The 19,919-nt window shown below is 41.4% G+C and overlaps 1 non-coding gene across 1 annotated transcript; it reads right to left on the bottom strand.

The window, feature by feature from the left end:
- Window positions 1–18,737: 18,737 nt before the first annotated feature.
- LOC130836030 (U6 spliceosomal RNA) lies at window positions 18,738–18,846 on the bottom strand. Its single transcript, XR_009049094.1, has one exon. It is a non-coding gene; the product is annotated as a U6 spliceosomal RNA (small nuclear RNA).
- Window positions 18,847–19,919: the final 1,073 nt, after the last annotated feature.

Genomic DNA, 19,919 nt, shown 5'->3' on the forward strand with positions numbered 1-19,919 from the left:
TATATGGCAATCCCAATCTCCCAATTCATTCCCCCCCCAACCCTGGCTTTGACTTTCAACTGTTAGATTGATCATTAGCAAGTAATGTAGGGGTCATGCACCCCCTCAGCCTTGAGTAAACTTCAGGATTTTTCTTTCCCTTGATGTATACAACTTGTGTACATCACAGTACTTATAGGTGTACCACAGAAGGTGCCTTCTCTGGTACACCTATAGTACTCAAAATCTGCCCAGCCTAAGGATGATATCTTCATTCTGTATTTATCTTCTTCTTGAAGTTTAAACAGTATATAGAATCGACATTTCCTCAAGAGCTTTTTTAGCGCTTTCCACTAAGGAGTCATAATGAGAGCTACATTCAGTTCAACTTTCTCTCCCCATTTCTTTCCCTCCCCTGGTTTAGTGTGTTGAAAAATCCTTTCGCATCAGCGTTTATGCAGCATCTAATTTTTTTTTAACTCTCATCCAAAGGCACATTTGGATTTACTATTTCACTTGAACAGTTGGTGTTCACTGGCAGCAACAAGAACAAAATTTATAGCAGCAAATGGAAGCTGAACTTGCATGCTGGCTCTGCACTGGAGACTTTGTGTTTGCCATTTCCTAATTGTGAAAACAATATGTCCAAGGTTTTGCAGTCATCAGCATTCTAATGTAATGATTTCCATCTGGTCAAAAGAAGAAATTCAGGACCTCTATCTCCTTGAATTTAATTCCACTTCAATGCAAAGGTAACTGGCTTAGAAGAATGTGGGAAGACAGGAGAAATTCAGACAAAATATGTTCTGAAAAGTGTCTGTAACATCCACCTATCCACGGGATAATTTTCCCGAAGAATAAACAGGGGTAGGGAGAGAATTTGCCACGATCTGCCTAATGGAAGCAGCTCTAACTGGCGCAAGATGATAGGATTACTTGGAGGTGAGAGAGGATAAAGAAGGCAGGATGATTTGTGGGGCGTTCCAATTGGAGGTAATAAGGAGTCAGAGATCCACAGAGACGAAGCCTTGGAGAATAATACCGAGGCAATCAGGGCCAACGACGTGGTAATAAGAAGCGGTTTAACATCCCATCTCATCCCATCTGGCATTAAGAATTTGGCACCGGTTGTTGAAATATGAAACTCATGATGGCCCTCACACTCTTCCAGTGACCTCCCTCACTCATTAGTGTGGAGTTGAAGCCGAAAGAAATGTAGCATAATATTTCAAATGCTTGGTTTGCATTTTTCCATATTCATTGATTCAACAAATATTTATTAGGCACTACATTGTAGGTCAGGAATGGCATTAGGTGCTGAGGTCACGGATCATAAGCTTCTCTTGGCTGTCCGTTATAGATAATTAAATGAGAAGCATAAAATATACATAGAATGGTCTTACTTTGAGGTGTTTCAGCTGAAATAACCCACAAGGAAAACTTTTCTATAGATTAATCTTTTTCTTTATACTTTATATTCATCTTTTTCTTCCTGAAATGAGTATGGAAAGGAAATAGGATTCCAGAAATTACCCTACAGCTGCCCTTCACTCTATAGAATAAGTGAGCTCTTGGCAGGAAGAGGATTTTATCCGTGAGCTCCCAATTCCTAAACAGTGACAGCAATGCGAACACATCACCCTCCAGAGTGGACACCATAGCCTAGCACATTCAATGCATAGGTAACAACTGGCCAAACAGAGGAAGCTTGAATAGATTGTTAGAGTCTGTGAAACCATGGCTCCAAAATGATCTTTAAGGGCAACAGCATGGGACAGAAACTGGGGAGTAGTTGCCTTCCACCTGCTTCCCGCCTCAGATACACGTCAATCTGCAGATGTGAAACCACCCAGATGCTCCCCAGCATATGGCCTTTAATACTGGGCAGTAGGGTCCTGTGGGTCCTAACCTCCATCCACACATAGACTGTAGGTTCTGTCACTGAGCTGCCACTCTGTTCCCTGCTTCCCTCTTCCCCATGTTCTGTTGGAAATTTAAGCTGTGCAGTCACAAAACTCTGAGAGCAAGGGGTCAACTATTGTACTTACTCAAGCTACATAGCCCCAGTTCATTCCATTCTTATAGAGACTCTTGTAGGAAGACATAAGAATGATGCTCTCCTGTGAGCCATCCCTCATCCAGAACCACCAAACTCTAACTCCTGTCTCCTCTTGCTGCTGTTTCTGCCTTGGGTCTCACCAGTTCCAAAGTCTAGGCTTAGAAGCCTTGTTTTATCCACACTAACTCATGTCTTGGGAAACCTTGTTTCTTTTTTTCTTGTGTCTCTTCTTATCCTGGCAGTGAAATCTCTCTGGGATCTCATCTCCCACTCCTTTTACCCTTTTTATCAGAGCAACCCTAGTCTATCCAACTTTAAACCTGAGAGGGAAGGCAACTCTGCTGATATATATTGATACACGTAACAGGATACTAAAACAAGACTTTCCTGTTGTCTCAGTGTTAGCTGAGGCCCTAGAACTAAGAACAAATGTTGTTAAATACCCACGTATTCTAAAGAGATATAACTTGTTTCAGGAGTGACGGAAAATTGGTCCAGGGACCCTTAGCCTTTCCCTCAATCTCAGGCATGTATCTATATGGAGAGACATTTGAATTGATGACGAAAGCAAGGATTTCATCAGAGACAATTTTTAGGCTGCTAAAATGTTTCCTCTCCTCTTGCTGGTGTTTCCCTCTCATTTTAAGCAAGTGAGAGGGTGCTTCAGAAACCCACTTGAAGAATGGACCTTTGTAGAGTGTGTTTGTTTCCTATTGCTGCTGTAACAAATTACCACAAATTTAACAGCTTAAAACAACACATTCATATCTCACAGTTCTGTAGGTCAGAAGTCCCGTGGGCTCAGCTGGTTTCTGTGCTTTGTGCCTCAGAAGGCTGAAATCAAGGTGTTGGCTGCGCTGCATTCTCTTCAGAAGGCTCTAGGGGAGAATCTGTTTCCATGCTCATTCAGGTTGTTGGCAGAATTCAAATTCCATTCGGCTGTTGGACTGAGGTCCCTGTTTCCTTGCTGGTTGTCAGCTGGGGACTGCTCTTGGCTCCCAGGGCCTCTCTCTGGTTCTTGCACAAGGGCCCCTACATCTCAGAGCCAGCCAGAGCACGTGGAATCCTTCTCATGCTGTCGTATCTCTCTGACTTCAGCCAGGAAATGTCTCTGCCTTTAAAGGCTTGTGTAATAATACTGAGCCCTTCTGATAATCCAGGATAATCTCCTCATCTTAAAATTCATAACCTTCATCACATCTGCAGAATCCCTTTTGCCATGTAGTATAAACTATTCGCAGGTTTCAGGGATTAGGGTGTGGGTATCTTTGGAGGGACATTATTCAGCCTACTACATAGAGAGTGGGACATGAAAAAGTCAGAGGGTGAGAAGCCAAACAGAGCAGCCCATGGCAGCGGTATCATCCACTGACGATACAGCAAATTTGCACTTTTGCTGATGATACAGCTTGTTCCCTGTGAGGACTCCAGGGAAGGGATCTGGACTTGGTTAGCCTTGGTTAGCACTTCACCCGAGAGAACCATCAAGAGCCACAGGTACCCAGCGGAATGAAGTTAGAGGCGGACTACGGAAAGTCAGCGGCTAAGGGGAAGTAATAGCGGCCAGTTGGAGGAGACACCTGTACTGGGAAACCGCACTGGGAGTTCCCCAGTGCCCAGTGGAGGTGTTTCTGAGGAACGTAAAGGTGCCTCATGAGAGAAGGCGTCAGCCTTCGGATAATGCCACACCCAGAAAACTCTCTCGAGTGACAGCTTTGCCTTTCCTCCCCACTGCCGTTCCAGGGCTGAAGGATCCAAAGGCAGCCAAAGAATCAAGAGGAGTAGGAAAGCAAGGTGGGGGCAGAGGTGAGCCTACCATGCTCCCCTGCCTCCGCGCTGGTCTCCTGAGAGAGGGCTGAGCTGCAGGAGGGAGGAAACTTCAAACTGAGTGAGCAATTGAAGCTTCTGTGTGAGACGGAACTGGAATGTCAACATCTCAAAACACAAAGTATTTGTTAATACCTGAGAGTGCCATAAAAGTTATGAATCTGCCTAGGATCCCGAAATGGGGAAACAATGTCATCAGTCAGTTGTAACAAAGAATAATGTTGCTTTCTGCTTGCTCTTGCTTAATAGACCAGATACATAAATTTCCCAGCCCTTCTCTAGCAACCTCTAAGGTCTGATTACCAAAAGCTATCTCAGGGGAAGGACCACGTATCTCCATTAACAGGAACTCAGACCCTTGTTGAGTTAAAAATGTTTGGTTACACTTTAATGATTTCAATTGCAGAGCCAGAATACTGAGTTTTTATGTGATACATTATTTATGTGAAATAATGCCTTGTTGCTACTGTGTTAAACACAATAAATTCTCTGAGAACTGACATTTAAAGGGTATTTTAACTAGTTAAGAAAGGCTGACACTTTTTGATTTATGATCCTGGGGCTACTTTTTCTGTAGTGTCATGGGACAAGCATTGTAGACTAATTGTTCTAGAATTGAGTCTTCTGCTAACTGTATTCACGTGGGCGGATCATTTCACCTCTGTGATCTTCAGTTTCTTTGTGTATAAAATGGTTAACAGGAGTGTCTGGCCTGCTCATCTCATGGTATTACAGGGAGAATCGAATGTTATAATGGTCATGAAACATATTTCTAAATTTTAATCTCTCTCTATGTTAAGGTGTTATTAGTAATTGAGGACTTCTGTATATTCCATAATAGGTAATACACTTTTAAAGAAATCTAAGATTGCTTAATAGATTATTAATAGTCCATTGCATAATAGTCAATGTTTATTGGACTGTCTCTGGAAGAACACATAAGAAACTGGTAACAGTAGTTGCTTTCAGGTAGAGACTTGAGTGGTGGGCGAGAGAGAGACTTATTTTTTGCTCTATTCCTTTTTTTGTATCTTTTGAATTAATACCATATGTATATATTATGCATTCAGAGAAAATTTAACAGTTTTGCTTGAGAATTAAATTATTTTAAATAAATTTAACAATTTGAGAATTAACAATTTTAATTTGAGAAACTTAAGAAAGAAGATATGTCTACTCAATAATAAACTGAGTATAATCTAATCTTTCTGTAAAAGGACTTTTTAGGATCTGTAATGCTTCAGGATTAAATGAGATGGTTTAATTAATGCAACCAGCACAGAACTTGGCACATAGTAGGTGTTCAGAAAATGGTAGTGCTCTTTCTCTTGAGGTCATCCTTATGACTACCAGCCTCTGGTGAATTAGCTGTACACAAGGACATAGCTGACGGGGTGCTGGATATTAGAAAGTTGATTGGATTTTACTAGGATGTTGGACACAGATGGTAAGGAGGGATGTCAGAAAATTGATGAATCATCTGGTAAGCTCGTGGAAAAGGTGAGTGAAGCCAGAAACAGGCCAGAGAGGGCAAGGAAACAAACAGATCTGGAGAAAGGCAACTTCACTCATTGTATCATGTAACCTGCTTTTCAGTTGCTGATGTTTCCAGAGTATTAAGTACATTTTGCAACTTGGAGTTATTCTAATCTTCATGGTATTAAATGGTCATTAAATAACAAATAGCTTGAAATCTCATTAGACTGTGGAACTTTTTTTTTCGAATATATTATTTCTCCTCATTTTATGATGAGGAGCAGTGAGTCCATAAATCAGAACACTTTATGGCAGCTGTAACACCTAGCCCTAATGCCAAGTCTGAGAACCTGATAGCATAGCTATTAAAAATGAAGACTCCTGAAAGACTGCAATTCCTGCTAACAGGAATGCCCAAAGCAGCCAGACACTATGTCTCCCTTTCTGTTTTAACGTAGTTGCATCAATTCTGCTATCCTGTTGTAAGCAAGCATCCAGAATGATCTTAGGAAGCAGGCAAAAGGAAAACAAAACAAAGCTCAGAAAAACTATCCCATATAGAAATCACCACCGTTGTCAAGGCATTATTGATACTGTTCAGGGGACTATGGGACAATTTAGAATCTTGCTGCTCTGAGTGTGGTTCCCAGACAGCCTCCTCAGCATCATTGGGGAGCTTGTTCCCCACGCAGACTCTCAGGCCCTCCCCCAGGACCTTCCAAATCAGAATCTCTAGTTTCACAAGATCCCCAGGTGATTTCTATGAACATGAAAATTTGAGAAGCACCAATTTAAGTGTATCAATGTGTTTTAGGTTAAAAAAAAGATCCTAGTTGAAAGGCAGTATTCATTTTATCTCAGTAAGGAGATATAGTCAACTTTGGATTGTTCTGTGAGAATAAATAATTAGTAAATAAATTCAGCCAAGGACTTCCCTGGTGATGCAGTGGTTAAGAATCTGCCTGCCAATGCAGGGGACATGGGTTCGAGCCCTGGTCCGGGAAGATCCCACATGCCACCAAGCACTAAGCCCCCATGCCACAACTAATCAGCTTGCGCTCTAGAGCCCACGTGCCACACCTAATGAGGACTGCACAGCTAGAGCCCATGCTCCACAGCAAGAGAAGCCACCACAATGAGAAGCCTGCGCACCGCAACGAAGAGTAGCCCCCACTCACCGCAACTAGAGAAAGCCCACGCGCAGCAACAAAGACCCCATGCAGCCAATAAATAAGTAAGTTAATTAATTAAAAAAAAATTTCAGCCAAAAATGTAACATGGAGGCCCTTTCCAAGGAAAGGCATTGGGACAGTGGAATCATCATGGGAAATGAAAGAAAGAAAGAGAGAAAGAATAAACTCAAAGATGGAGGCTCTAAGTCTTGGCAGATGATTGAATGTAGTGTCCAGTCTCTCCATCCTGGTAACTAAGAGAATGAGGAAGCTTTTTGCTGAAGAAGACAATTGACTAGCTAATGAGATGCCAATGAAACAAAAGCCCTCATTTAACAACCAAGGACATTTAAAACCTAGGACATTTTCTTTACAAGATTGTCCGTTCTTTGAATCAGTGATTCTGTTTGACACCAAGCATTGCTTTTACTGCCTCCCCATCCCCATGGATGCTTGATTTAAAAGTCCTTAAAAAACTAAAAATAGAACTACCATATGATCCAAGAATCCCACTCCTGGGCATATACCCAGAGAAAACCATAATCCGAAAAGAAACATGTACCGTAACGTTCATTGCAGCACTATTTACAATAGCCAGGACATTGAAGCAACCTAAATGCCCACCAACAAATGAATGGATAAAGAAGATATGGCATATATATACAATGGAATATTACTCAGCTATAAAAAGGAATGAAATGGAGCTAAATGTAATGAGGTGGATAGACCTGGAAACTGTCATACAGAGCAAAGTAAGCCAGAAAGAGAAAAACAAATACTGTATGCTAACTCATATATACAGAATCTAAAAAAATGGTACCGATGAACGCTGTGACAGGGCAAAAATAAGGATGCAGATGCAGAGAATGGACTGGAGGACATGGGGTTGGGGGGGGTGGGGCGTGAAGAGGAAGCTGGAACGAAGTCAGAGAGTAGCATAGACATATATACACTACCAACTGTAAAACAGATAGCTAGTGGGAAGTGGCTGTATAACAAAGGGAGATCAACTTGATGATGGCTGATGCCTTAGAGGGCCGGGACAGGGAGGGGTGGGAGGGAGTCACGGGAGGAAGGGGATATGGGGATATATGTCTAAATACAGCTGTCACTTTGGTGTACCTCAAAAACTGGTACAAGAGTGTAAAGCAATTATATTCCAATAAAGAGCTTAAAAAAATAAAAATAAAAGATTTCATCTTTCACTCTCCATTCATTAAGAATATCTTCCCCACTTTCATTCATAAAAGTGCTACCAGTCTGAGATAATGTGTGTTCCCACTAGCGTTGCTATAATTTCAGCCAAAGCAAAGAAACTTAACTTAATTGGTATATAGTTTCCCATATATGATTTTGATTGGCAAATAACTCAAGAACTTACCATACCATAAGGGTGACCATGACTAAGAATCCGCCGCACACCTAAGTGAAAGTTTCCGGGGCTGTAGGGGAAGGAGAAGAACGGAGGACAGCAGTGGGGACAAAACCAAGAGAGAGTGTTACAGTCTCTGCCGTGAGCACGTCCCGTTAACGAATTCAGTTAAAGGAAACAGGAATGAGCATATATACTTGGGAACGCTCAGACCTGTCCCACTTGTCAGCAAACCGCCAAAACAATAGACATCAGCAACCAGCTGGTGACTCTTTGTTTTGACTCTTGGTAATAATAAATTAATGGAAAAAAAATTCTGAAATATCACTTCCAATGTGGGAGACCCTCATCATTCTAATTGTAGGGGACCAACTTATAACCTATTACAATGAATCATTTATCTTGGAAAGTCCCTGTATAATAAACCAGACTGTCAGGACACTAGGCAGCTTTATGTTAAATTTTTGGTGGTTGAAGGAATTTGTTACAACAGATGACATTTCTGACAGTGGAAATTTGCCTGCATGTAGCCAAAGTCTTGACCTCTTGAATAAATTTTCAGTTGTCAGAAGTGGAAAGTCGTCTCCTCCAGCTTTGAACTGTAGGGATTTTCAGTAAGGTTTTCAATTAACAAAAATTAAGACACTTTTTCTTAATGGAGTAACTTTTAAAGGTATGCTAACTAGATGAAAGAGAGTTGTGTGGGGGCAAGTTTAGAGAATAACATAGCAGCTGATACGTGCGGGTGATTTTTTGGGTCTCAGCTTGAACAAATCTCTGTTATGTGTGCAAGTCTAGGTGAAGTCATTTCAGATTTGAGTCATGCTTGTGGGTTTCCATGTGTTACAAGGACCAGGCGAATAGGCTGCCACGGTTTAATGTTAATAGGAATTAATATGTGGTTTATTTAGCAAGTTAAAACTGTTTCACATTACACAGGACTTTACAACAGACAGTTTTATAAGGAGAATGGAATGAATTGAATACAGTCACTTGAATTAGAATATCTTTTATATTCTCTGTGTTCCCTTGGAGCTGATGACAAACCTAGAGAAGCATGCTAGAACAAGCAGACCAGAAAATTAAATTCTTCTCATTCTCGCTTTGCGCAGTAGGCACAATTTAAAGTGTTTGCCTCAAGTATCTTTCTGTATGTTTTCTGTTTCGTTTTCTTCCTCTCCTTCTTTATAAGTCAGCCAGACTTGGTAAGGTCATTAAAAATGGGACTTTGACAAACCTAATGATGAAATCAGGAAAAAATTGGGCTGGAAAGATCCATTGAGTGAGTCAGGTCTAGTCCTTTGTCTCCTGGCGCCTGACATCTCAGGACTGGGGGAATCGAATGTGATGATGTGTGTGAGAGCAGCACTAAAACGTGGCAGGCAAGCTTGTGTAAAGATACACATCATTATTTTTAGAAGTATTAGAAAGTTTTGTTGTTTAAAATAAATTATATTTCCATATCCACCCTAAACTTATCCACCTCTAATCATATAGGACCATTCCCTCATTCGTTTCTTAACAGAGAAGGAGAAGAACGTGTCATAGTCCTCCCTACTTATAGTGAAACTTGCTTAATTTGACAGAATGAATTTTTTAAAATAAAGAAAAGTAACTTCCTAAAAAAGAAAAAAAAAAGGCTAGAAAAAAATGAGCAAACAACTGCATGAACCAGGATGGGGAAGTCTTTTCTAAGTAACATATTCGCAAAGGCAGGAACCTTAAGAGAAAAGATTCATAGATTGGTTGTAAATAAATTTTGCCCGTTTTTATATGAAAAACCACCATAGGAGAAAACAAAACACAAGTTATAAACTAGGAAAATAATAATATTTGTAACTCATATGGACAGATAAAAATTATGTTATTTATTTGCTATATTTATATTATTTATGTTACTACCAAAATGTCACTAAAATGAAATTAAAGGAATAAAAATAATATAAAATTACAAAGAGAATGAAAGAAGAGACAAGAGCAGACAAGGGATAGCAACAAATTTTTGAAAGATGGAGAACAGGTGAAAAAAAATCAGCAGAGCTGAACAATCTGAGCACCAAGTATCTGCAAAGGAAATGCCTGCAAAGGAAAGGAAATGTGAGATAGTCCTGGCAGAGCGACACTGGGAAGTTCAGGATGGGGAAGTACTGACTAGTGTGGAAGGCAGAATAATTTACAAGAAGAATGCAGCATCCAGTAATCTGGTCATTGTTTCCAAAACCACTAGAAAAGAAATGCAAATTTAAAAAGAGATCAGGACTTCCCTGGTGGTCCAGTGGTTAAGAGTCTGCGCTTGCAATGCAGGGGGTGCGGGTTCCATCCCTGGTCAGGGAACTAGGATCCTGTGTGCTGCGGGGGCACGACCCCCTCCAAAAAAAGAGATCAATATCAGATGGAAAAGGCTTAAAATACACTATTCAGCATTTGTTCATTCATTCACAAAACGTATACCAAGGAGCCTAAACCATACCCCTGACATTCTTCTGGGTCTTCCAGATAAAGTAACAAATAAAACAGAGTCCCACTGCAGGAATGCAGACCCGCCCTACGGGGAGATCTGTGGGTGAGGAGGAAAGGTCAGCAGGACCTAGGCCTTTCTTTCTCTTTCACTCTTGATTTCTGTGAGTTTCCCCTTTCAGCAGCAAAGCATATCACTCGTCCTCTACTGTGTGACAATGTGGAACATGCCGCAGTGGGATGAGCCAGACACGACTGACCTGGCACAACAGTGGAGACCCAAAATGATAAAAGTGACACAGGGTGCAGTATGAGTGAACTCATGCAAGAGGATTCTTTGATGAAAGAGGAAAAAGGTAGCACTCATAGCTGAGTGGGAGGAGACGGAAAACAAACAAATGTTGTATATGTCAGGTGGTTACAGATGCTATGTAAGGAAAGAAGCAGGGGTTCCTATTTTCTGTGCTGTGGTCATAGAAGGCCTTTTCCTTCAAGTAGAAGAGACCTTAGGATGTGGGGAGCTTACCCCTCAGTTTTCCAAGAGAAGAACAGACCAGGCAGAAGGAATAGCCGGTGAAAAGACTCTGAGCAGGGAGAGTGCTTGGCTTGTCCAAGAACAGTATGTAGGCCCAGGTCACCAGAGCCACACGATATGGGAAGGAGTGGTAGGAAATAAAATCAGAGAAGCAGCCGAGGGGCCAGGTCATGTGCATCCTTGTAAGCCGTGATAAAGACTTTGGCTTTTATTCTGAGTGAGACCAGAAACATTCAGTGTTTTGAGGAGGAAAGCGATGAAATCTGACTTGTATTTGACAAGGATTACTGACTCTTGTGTGAGACATGGATGGGGGGTGGGGAGTGGGGGGGGAAGGAGGCGGGGAGAAAGGACAAAAGTAGGGAGACCAGTTTGGAGACTATTGACATAATCCAGGCAAAAGACCATGGTAAGAGGTATAAAGTGGTAGAGGAGGTGAAAGAGGTAAGAAGCGGTCAGATTCTGGATACATTTTCAAGGTTGGGCCAATAGGACTTGAAGGTGAATTGGATGTGATGTGGGAGAGAAAGACTGGTGTCAAGGATAATTACAGGATTTGGGGCCTGAACAACTGGAGGGATGGAGTTGTCACATACTCAGGTAGGAAGACTGTGGGAGGAGTGTCTAGTGTCTGTATTGTTGCAGCTGTGGTTGTGGTTGTGGGATGCAGAATCAAGAGTCTGATTTTGGTCTTACTGAGTTTGAGTTGCCTATCAGATGTCTGAGAAGAGATGCTGGTAGGCAGCCTGGGATTCAGAAGATAAGTCAGGACTATTCACATCAATTTGCTCAGCAGCAGCCAGAAGAGGCTCATTTTGAGCCATGGCCCTGGATGAGCTTACTCAAGAGTGAGGGTAAATTCAAGGTCTGAACTAGTGGGCACTGAAGCACTGAGAGTTCCTACTAGTTAGGAATATAAGGTGGATGTAACTAAGAAGACTGGAAAGGACCAGTCAGTAGACTCAAGAGTGAAGGTAGATCCAGCCAGAGAAGGAAAACTGAGAGAGGATGGTGTTCTGAAGGCAAAATTTTAAAAACAGTGTTTTGAGACAGAGAGAGTGAGCACTTCTGCCGAGAGCTGCTGATTGCTCAGGTGAAATGGGGGCTTCAGCACTGAACTGGGCAATGCAGAGGTCTTTGAAAGAGCAGGTTTAGTACAGTGGTGGGGAAAGATGCCTGAGCGCTGTGGGTTCAAGAAAAATATGAAAGAAAGAAGTAGAAATAGCAACTAAAGACAAAACTGGTTGGCATTTTGCTGAAAAGAAATTTTTAAATTTACAAACAGCACTCCTGTCTACAACAGGGGTAGTCTGGGCTGACTGCATGCGTATAAGCTTCAGTCTGTTTAATACAATTTCCAGCTCCCCCATTGGCATGCCTTTGAGTCTCTGCCTGGTGCCAGCAGCAGCCAACCCTGCCTCCAGTGCCCCTAAGTATGAAGTGTGTGCAAAGAGAAGCAGAACCAGGGAGGCAGGAATTTGGGTCCCAGCCTTAGCTAGCCAAACACACGCCATCTCACTAGGCTGTGATTTCCTCTCCTATCTTTCTGCTCTAACCTGCTTTGATTCACAGTGGGTACTAGTTTGCCAGATTCTAGGGAGGGTGAGATGCTGTATACTGCTTCCAATCCAAGGTTGGATTTTAGCCAAGAATGGCCTTGGAGGCAGGGAGTTTCTGCCCTGAGGCTGGACCTCAGTTCCAAGCCTGGGCAATGGCTGCTCCAAACCCAAGATTCTTAAATGCAAAGGGATTAGCCTTCTATAAAATTCAGAGTAACAAACCAGCCCCTATAGCATAATTTACCATGTTTTTGTAAGTTTATAAACAACAGGCGCTAGTAAATTTAACAAAGAGAAGGAAGGGGATTAAGCAGTGAATCAGAGGTCTACCCAGAGCTGCTGGTTCAGCTATTGGAACTGACTTGACTAGACTGAGTTGAACAGAGTTTGACTCACTTTTTGTATTTTGTATTTATTTTTATATTTTTTCTGTACTCATTGACTGGTAGATGTTGTTTTTTTTTTTTTTTTTATTTCACCAAGTCAAGGTATTTTACCAGTTGGCATGTAGCCCATGATATTAACAAATAACCCTAATCATTACAGTCTCTGTCTAGACTTGTTAGTTTTGGGTGATTTGGGTTGGAAATGCATTCTTTTTCTCATTTATTTATCATATATTTTCTAAGCATTCTCCAAGCACCAAGTATTTGCTAAGCATTACATTAGGCCCTGAGGATACAAAGATCAATAGTGTGTGATCCCTGACTTCAAGAGGTCCATTGTCTTATAGGAGAAGGAACCAAAAAGTGTAGTCAACAAGCAGCCTGATGGCCAGTATGGTCCTCACTTCTGTCCTGTGGCCTGGGATTAGGTGACATGGCCCTGCTGGCCTCCTAGGTGCTTTTAAACTTGTGAGGTCCCAGCCCACTCACCCTCCCCAGCTCAGCACTCTTTTTATATACATCCTTTTACCATTCCCCTGGGCAAAGTTCCCATCCCTTTCCCTACTCTCCTAACACCCCCACCCACCTTCTCCTCCAAAGACAATCCAACTCTCCAACAGCTTTTCCCCAATCTATCTGGAAATCAGCCAGCATCACTCGCAAGTCCTTTTCCCCTCCCTCTTTGTATATAGCAAAAGCTTCCATTTAACTAGAAAGACATGTTTTTTAACTTAAATTTCCCTTGAAAATACACAAGGGTTTAAATTAAGGGTAAAAATTGCATTTTCAAATCACAAAAGTTTTTGCCAAAATCCAAAATGCTTAAAAAAAATAGGTCGAGAGGCTTTCTTTAAAGCATCAGGTTTTCCCATCTGTGGTTAGATTTGTGGATCACATGTGAGGCCCTTTCATGCGTGGATGTCATCATGCCAAGAACCTTCTGGCTGGGGCTTTTATTTCTCCAGGCAGGAGTGGTATGCCATGGGGGTGGGCTGAGTACCTGTGAGTCTAGGCAGCAGTTCCTAGTGAGGGCTGTGACCTTGAACATGTTCCCTAACTCCCTGGATCTCGGGAAATGAGGAAGGCTCCAGCCTAGCCCATAACTGAGCCTGGAGACTTCATGTCTCAAGGTGTACTGAGATTCCTGGATGAAACATAGACTCCTCAATTAATCTTTTTCTTATCAGTAACAGGGAGGAGATATAGGAGGTTGAATTATCTATATCCTTAATTTTATAGGCAAATTCAAACACCGAACTATGTTTTGCAAGACAATGTTTTCAGCACTGTACATTCTGAACTTCTGCTGGAGATGTCCAACAATGTGGGGCAAAATTTATAGCAGGTAATGGAATGAAGACCTTCCTCTTCTGAGCTATAGAATGAAGGGCTGTATCCTCTAAGGGCAGGGGATTGGTATTATTGCCATGCTGAAGACTATAACCTTATAAGCTCTGTGATATTTTTTGCCCTTAATATGTTAATATGTGCTAAGTGTTATCTGAAGGAGAATAAGTTGTGTGTGTGTGTGTGTGTGTGTGTGTGTGTACATGCATGTGTGTGTATATGTGAGCACCAGGATTTGTGAATGGATGAAGATAGATTAAGAAATGTTTTTGTGATAATTCGCAAATGAGGTCCAGGAACTTTTTTTTTCTCTTTTTTTAAGTGAGTATATATGTACATATGTATATGTGTATGAGAGCTGAAGGATTAACAAAAGCTTCAACAAGATAGTAAGTCAATTAGAAGGTAATTCGGGATGAGGCCTGAATTCACATCTGCATGGAATCATGTTTTCTTTTCCACTGAGTTGTTCATCTGGGAGAAGGGGGTCATTAAGGCCCAACTGTTCTTAGGTTCCACACCATGAAGAGATGTTTAGATGTTCCTGCCAGACTCTAACAAGAAGCTACCTGTGAGGCCTGGGCCCCTAGCATCCCCAAGACTCCTGTGTCTGTTGGCCTCAATTCCCTGGGCCAGTTCTCCCTTCGCTTATCTGAAAAATTTGAAGTTATCCTCTTGGCTTTTCTCCAGTTCCACCCCTACAGCAGCCCCACCCTGAAAATGTTCAAAGCCATGTTCTACTTTGGGGTCCAGTTAGTGAACTCAGTGTCAAAGCTGGCCAAGCTGGCCCTAGTCCACTCTCTTCGAGGACCAGGGCTCTTCTCCCTGCTTCAAGCCTTCTGAGCTCTGCTCACTGCAATGTGCTTTCCACCGAGTGCCTTAAACTTTAATGTGCTTGTAAACCACTTGGGAAGCTCTTTCTGTAGGTCTGTTGTGGGCCTGAGATTCTGCATTTCTAACAAGCTCCCAGGTGAGTTGGATGCTGTCTGGCCTGGGACCACACTTCAAGGGCAAACCTTCAAAGTGCACCTGAGGCTGCAGCTCTTGGTACACTGGCAGGGCTGTACCACCAGCCTTTAAGCAGCCCTGGCCACAGGCACATTTCTCAGGAGATGGGAAGAAGCTAGTCCTTGGGTTGGAAAGGAATCACATTAGCCTGGGCTTCGAGAGAAAAAAAAAAAAAAGAAACCAGGAAAATGCAGCTTTTTCCAATTACAGATAAGAAACTAGTTATTTTAAGGAGAAATGAGAAATGTAATAGACTAAAATTGCAGTTCCCTAGGTATATTCTAGGAAATATTGGTCCTGTGGGATGTTAACAGGAGTTGTGTGCAAAAGAGGTTTCTATGCTCAAATGAGTTCTAGAATCTAGAATGTAAACACCGGGTTAAACAAAGTTTAATAGGTTTTCTTACCGCAGAACTTTTCAGAGAATTTTATAAGTTAATGTGCATTGTAGATCTCCAAGAAGGACATAAAGCATGCAACATTCTCCAAAAGCATTTTCCAAGGAAATCCCTAATTTTTTCAGGGAGGCTAATAGGACTAAATCTCCATGGAATGCTCTTTGGGACAGGGTAGCATAAGCACATGCCCAGAGTCAACAGTATCGACAGTCTCACTTCCTCCTTTGCCTGCCCCAGAGATTACAACATGGAAATGTGTTTGTTTTCTCAGATTCATTTGCTGATAACTTAGTCATTTTTAAGTACATTCATGGATCCATAAACATCTGGCCGTTATTTAATTTTTTTTAAACAAATGTCACATATTTCTTACAAGTGCTAAGGGTAAAATGTAAAAATCATGACATCTGTTCATCTCCACATTATTTCAGGACTGAAAGGTATTTCTTCCCCACTGTTTCCTCTCCTTATTTCTAATAGAAGGACTGGGAGTGGGAGCCGAAGAAAGGTAAGAGGAAGAGTATTTAAAACAAACGATAAGAGGAGGACATTCCTCTATTTGCGTATCACCTATAATTGGGAAAGCTGAGAAGGCTTTACTTTGGTTAAACATGTTTGAGTAAGCTTTAGAATTTCTCCTTGAGGTTCAAGAGTTTGTCTGGGTGGATAGCTGGAAAATACAGGATAAGTAGACCGGGAGGTCAATGCCTCCTCCAGATTTTGCAGAAGGGTCTGCATCCTGGTGAATATTTAGTTGCACATAAAAGTTAAGATACTCTCTGAAAGTGAAACAGGCAACTGGAATTTCTGTATTTCTGTTGCAAGCAGACTGGAGAAGATTTAACATGATTACGGCCACAAACCAGTATGCAGAGAGGGCATCCAGTTTACTTAATGGCTGTGTTCTCCACCAAAATTCTCTTAATAATCCTTGGGGAAAATTAGATAGAAGGGATGGAGCAAATGAACTGGTGTGTGTGTGTGTGTGTGTGTGTGTGTGTGTGTTTCTGAGATGGTAGGTAGCTGGAATTGGAGATGGGTGGATTTATGAATTAAATAAACAGTAAATATTTTACTTAAAAATAGTAAAAGTAGAAAATCATCCCTCCATGGTGATAGCATTTTCTTCCCCCTTGGGAGGTGTTGGACATATCAGAGTTGGCAGGGTAGGGCCTGTATTGTTGGGGTTGCTGTGGCAACTGCAGTAAGTGTGCTTTCCTCTAAAAACCTCATTGGCTGGAGATCAAGCCCAAGCAAGCTCACAATTCAGCGGCTTATGAGCACTTTCTTATTCTAAAATATTGCAGTGATAATTGCTAAGAATCATAAACAGAAGAAAGGGAGGCTATTTGTGCTTGTCTCTTCTTCCTCCTTAGCACCTTTCCTCACATAACGCCCTTTCCCTAATTGTCTGCACATCTAAACACAAGTTACTCCCAAGTACAAAGCCAATATCCATTTTCCAAAATTAAGAAAAAAAAATGTTTGCCAACTTGAACATATAAACTTTTAGGCATCTAAGTGAAATAGTTATACACCTACTTATAATATTTAATTTATTAATTTCCACATATGTATATGAATTGCATAAAACTGAAAAGAAAATTATATTCACTCATGTTAATTTGGAAATATTGTTCTACCCTGACATTTCATGAAACAATCTGATTCAAATGTGTCATGTGTACTTTGGCTGTCAGTGAGTTTGCCATCACTAGAAATCCTGTTTGATTTTTTAACAATTTTGCCAAATATGCTATCTTCTCTGCCACCCAAGTTTGACAACACAGTCATTTTTAAAACCAGATGTGATGCTATCGCAGGAAATTTTATCCCATACCACAAGTACCCATTTCCACAATATTAGGACGGACTTTTCTTTTTGTAATTCATTATTTATGGGTTAGTGATCTCTGTGATGTGACCACTTACTGTACTGCCTTTTTAAAAAAACATGTTTACAGTGACATACAAAACTTGAAAGGATGAGGTTGAACCTCCTAAAGGAAAGATGATCACACTATTAAATGTTTCTGACTCCTTTTTATTAATTTCAACTTAATTCTATTAGATGACCTAATAAAATAGTCCTAGTAACAACAATAGCTAACACTTCCTGAGCCATTAGCATTTGCCAGGCATTGTTTAACCAAGTTATGCTCAGTAACTTATGTAAGGGTCTCAGAGGGCAGCAGATGAGGCTTCCTGAGCAGATGCAGCTGTGGACCAGGTAAAAGTGTCACTCACTCTGACTGTGGAAAGTATCACCCACAAATCATATAGAATGGTTTCCACTTTTATGTGCATTACTGCTGTTTAATCACCTGGTTACCAAATACACACACACACACACACACACACACAAACACACAAAAAATGGCCATCCTCTCCTTTCCCCACAGGAAAATACAAAGTCAAGATCTTAGCAGCATGCCTTGTTTTAGTTTAGTGGTCCTCAACCATGTCTGCACATTAGACTCATCTGAGAAACTTTTAAAAAAACACTGATGATACCCAGGCACCCCAGAACAAATAAAGCGGAATCTCTGGGATAGAGTCAGAGCATCAAAAGTCTTTAAAGCACCACAGCTGATTCTAACTTATAGCCAGATTGAGAACCAAAGTTTTATATTCTTAGACAAAAACCAAGTGTCCTCATATCTCTACCTACATAAAGTAAATGTCCTCATATCTCTATCTAGGAAGTTGGGAAGTATTCACTATACTCTTTCAGTATGCTGAAGATTTTCAAAAGTTCTGCTTTATATGAACACCTGGTTGCACTTTGTTTTCCCTTTCTGTGCTTCCATCCTTCCTTTGCCCCATCCTTTAAAATACCCACCTCAATGGACCTAGAATCTGTCATACAGAGTGAAGTAAGTCAGAAATAGAAAAAGAAATACTATTTGCTAACACATATACGAGGGTGAATCAAAAATTATCCACACTCTGGCTGTAGAATTTATTTTAATTAACTTTTAGAAAAGATAAGTGCATCATTTTTTTTGGGGGGGGGTACACCAGGTTCAATCATCTGTTTTTATACACATATCCCCGTATTCCCTCCCTTCCTTGACTCCCCCCCCTCGAGTCCCCCCCACCCTCCCTGCCCCAGTCCTCTAAGGCATCTTCCATCCTCGAGTTGGACTCCCTTTGTTATACAAAAATATGGAACGCTTCACAAATTTGCGTGTCATCCTTGCGCAGGGGCCATGCTAATCTTCTCTGTATCGTTCCAATTTTTTAGTATATGTGCTGCCGAAGCGAGCACAGTGCATCATTTTTTGACATAATCTCCTTGCTTTTCAATATACTTTGTCCATCTGTCAACAAGCTTTCACAGTCCCTCCTTAAATAATGTTTTAGCTCGAGGTTTGGGAGGGGGCGGGGGGTAAAGGGGAAGCTGAGATGAAGAGAGAGAGTAGCACAGACATATATAAACTACCAACTGTAAAATAGATAGCCAGTGGGAAGTTGTTGTGTAACAAAGGGAGTTCAACTCGAGGATGGAAGATGCCTTAGAGGACTGGGATGGGGAAGGTGGGGGGGAGTCAAGAGAGGGAGGGAATACGGGGATATGTGTATAAAAACAGATGACTGAACTTGGTGTACCCCCCAAAAAATAATAAATAAATAAATAAAATTAATTTAAAAAAATAAATAAATAATGTTTTAGGCTGAGCTGCGAGCCACAAATTCACTGCTATCTTCATGTCTTCATCAAAAGTGAAATTACGTCCTCATAGGGCTGCTTTCGGGGGGCCAAACAGGTGAAAGTCCAATGGAGCAAGATCAGGACTACAGGAAGGATGCTTTAACACCTCCAAACGAAGTTTTCGCAGAGTGTCAACAGTGTGGGCAGAAGTGTGCGGACGGGCATTGTCATGCAAGATCACAACGCCCTTGGAAAGCAGTCCTCTGCATTTAATCCAAAGTTTAGGCTTCAGCTCTTCAATAAGCATCTCACTGTAACAAGCACTGTTGATTGTTGAACCATTTTCCTGATAATGTTCCAATACTAGCCCTTGAGAATCCCAGAAAACTGTCACTCGTCTATTCGACAGAATCAGTTCATGTGTACCCTCAATACTGTCATCAGCCATGGACATGGATGGATGTCTGGCTCCTTCTTGGTGGCTAACACTTGTGCAACCTTCCTTGAACTTCTCTATTCATTCATACATGCTTCTTTGCAACAAAACACTTTCTCAATACTGCTCACAAAGTCTTTGATAAATAACGGCACCAGGTACACCCTCAAACCACAAAAAACGAATCACTGCATGAAGCTCTTCTTTCATGCAGATCACAAATGGGGCATCCATTTTTGCTGACACCACAGTT

Source organism: Hippopotamus amphibius, chromosome 14 (genome assembly GCF_030028045.1).
Source record: "Hippopotamus amphibius kiboko isolate mHipAmp2 chromosome 14, mHipAmp2.hap2, whole genome shotgun sequence".
Taxonomy (NCBI): domain Eukaryota; kingdom Metazoa; phylum Chordata; class Mammalia; order Artiodactyla; family Hippopotamidae; genus Hippopotamus; species Hippopotamus amphibius.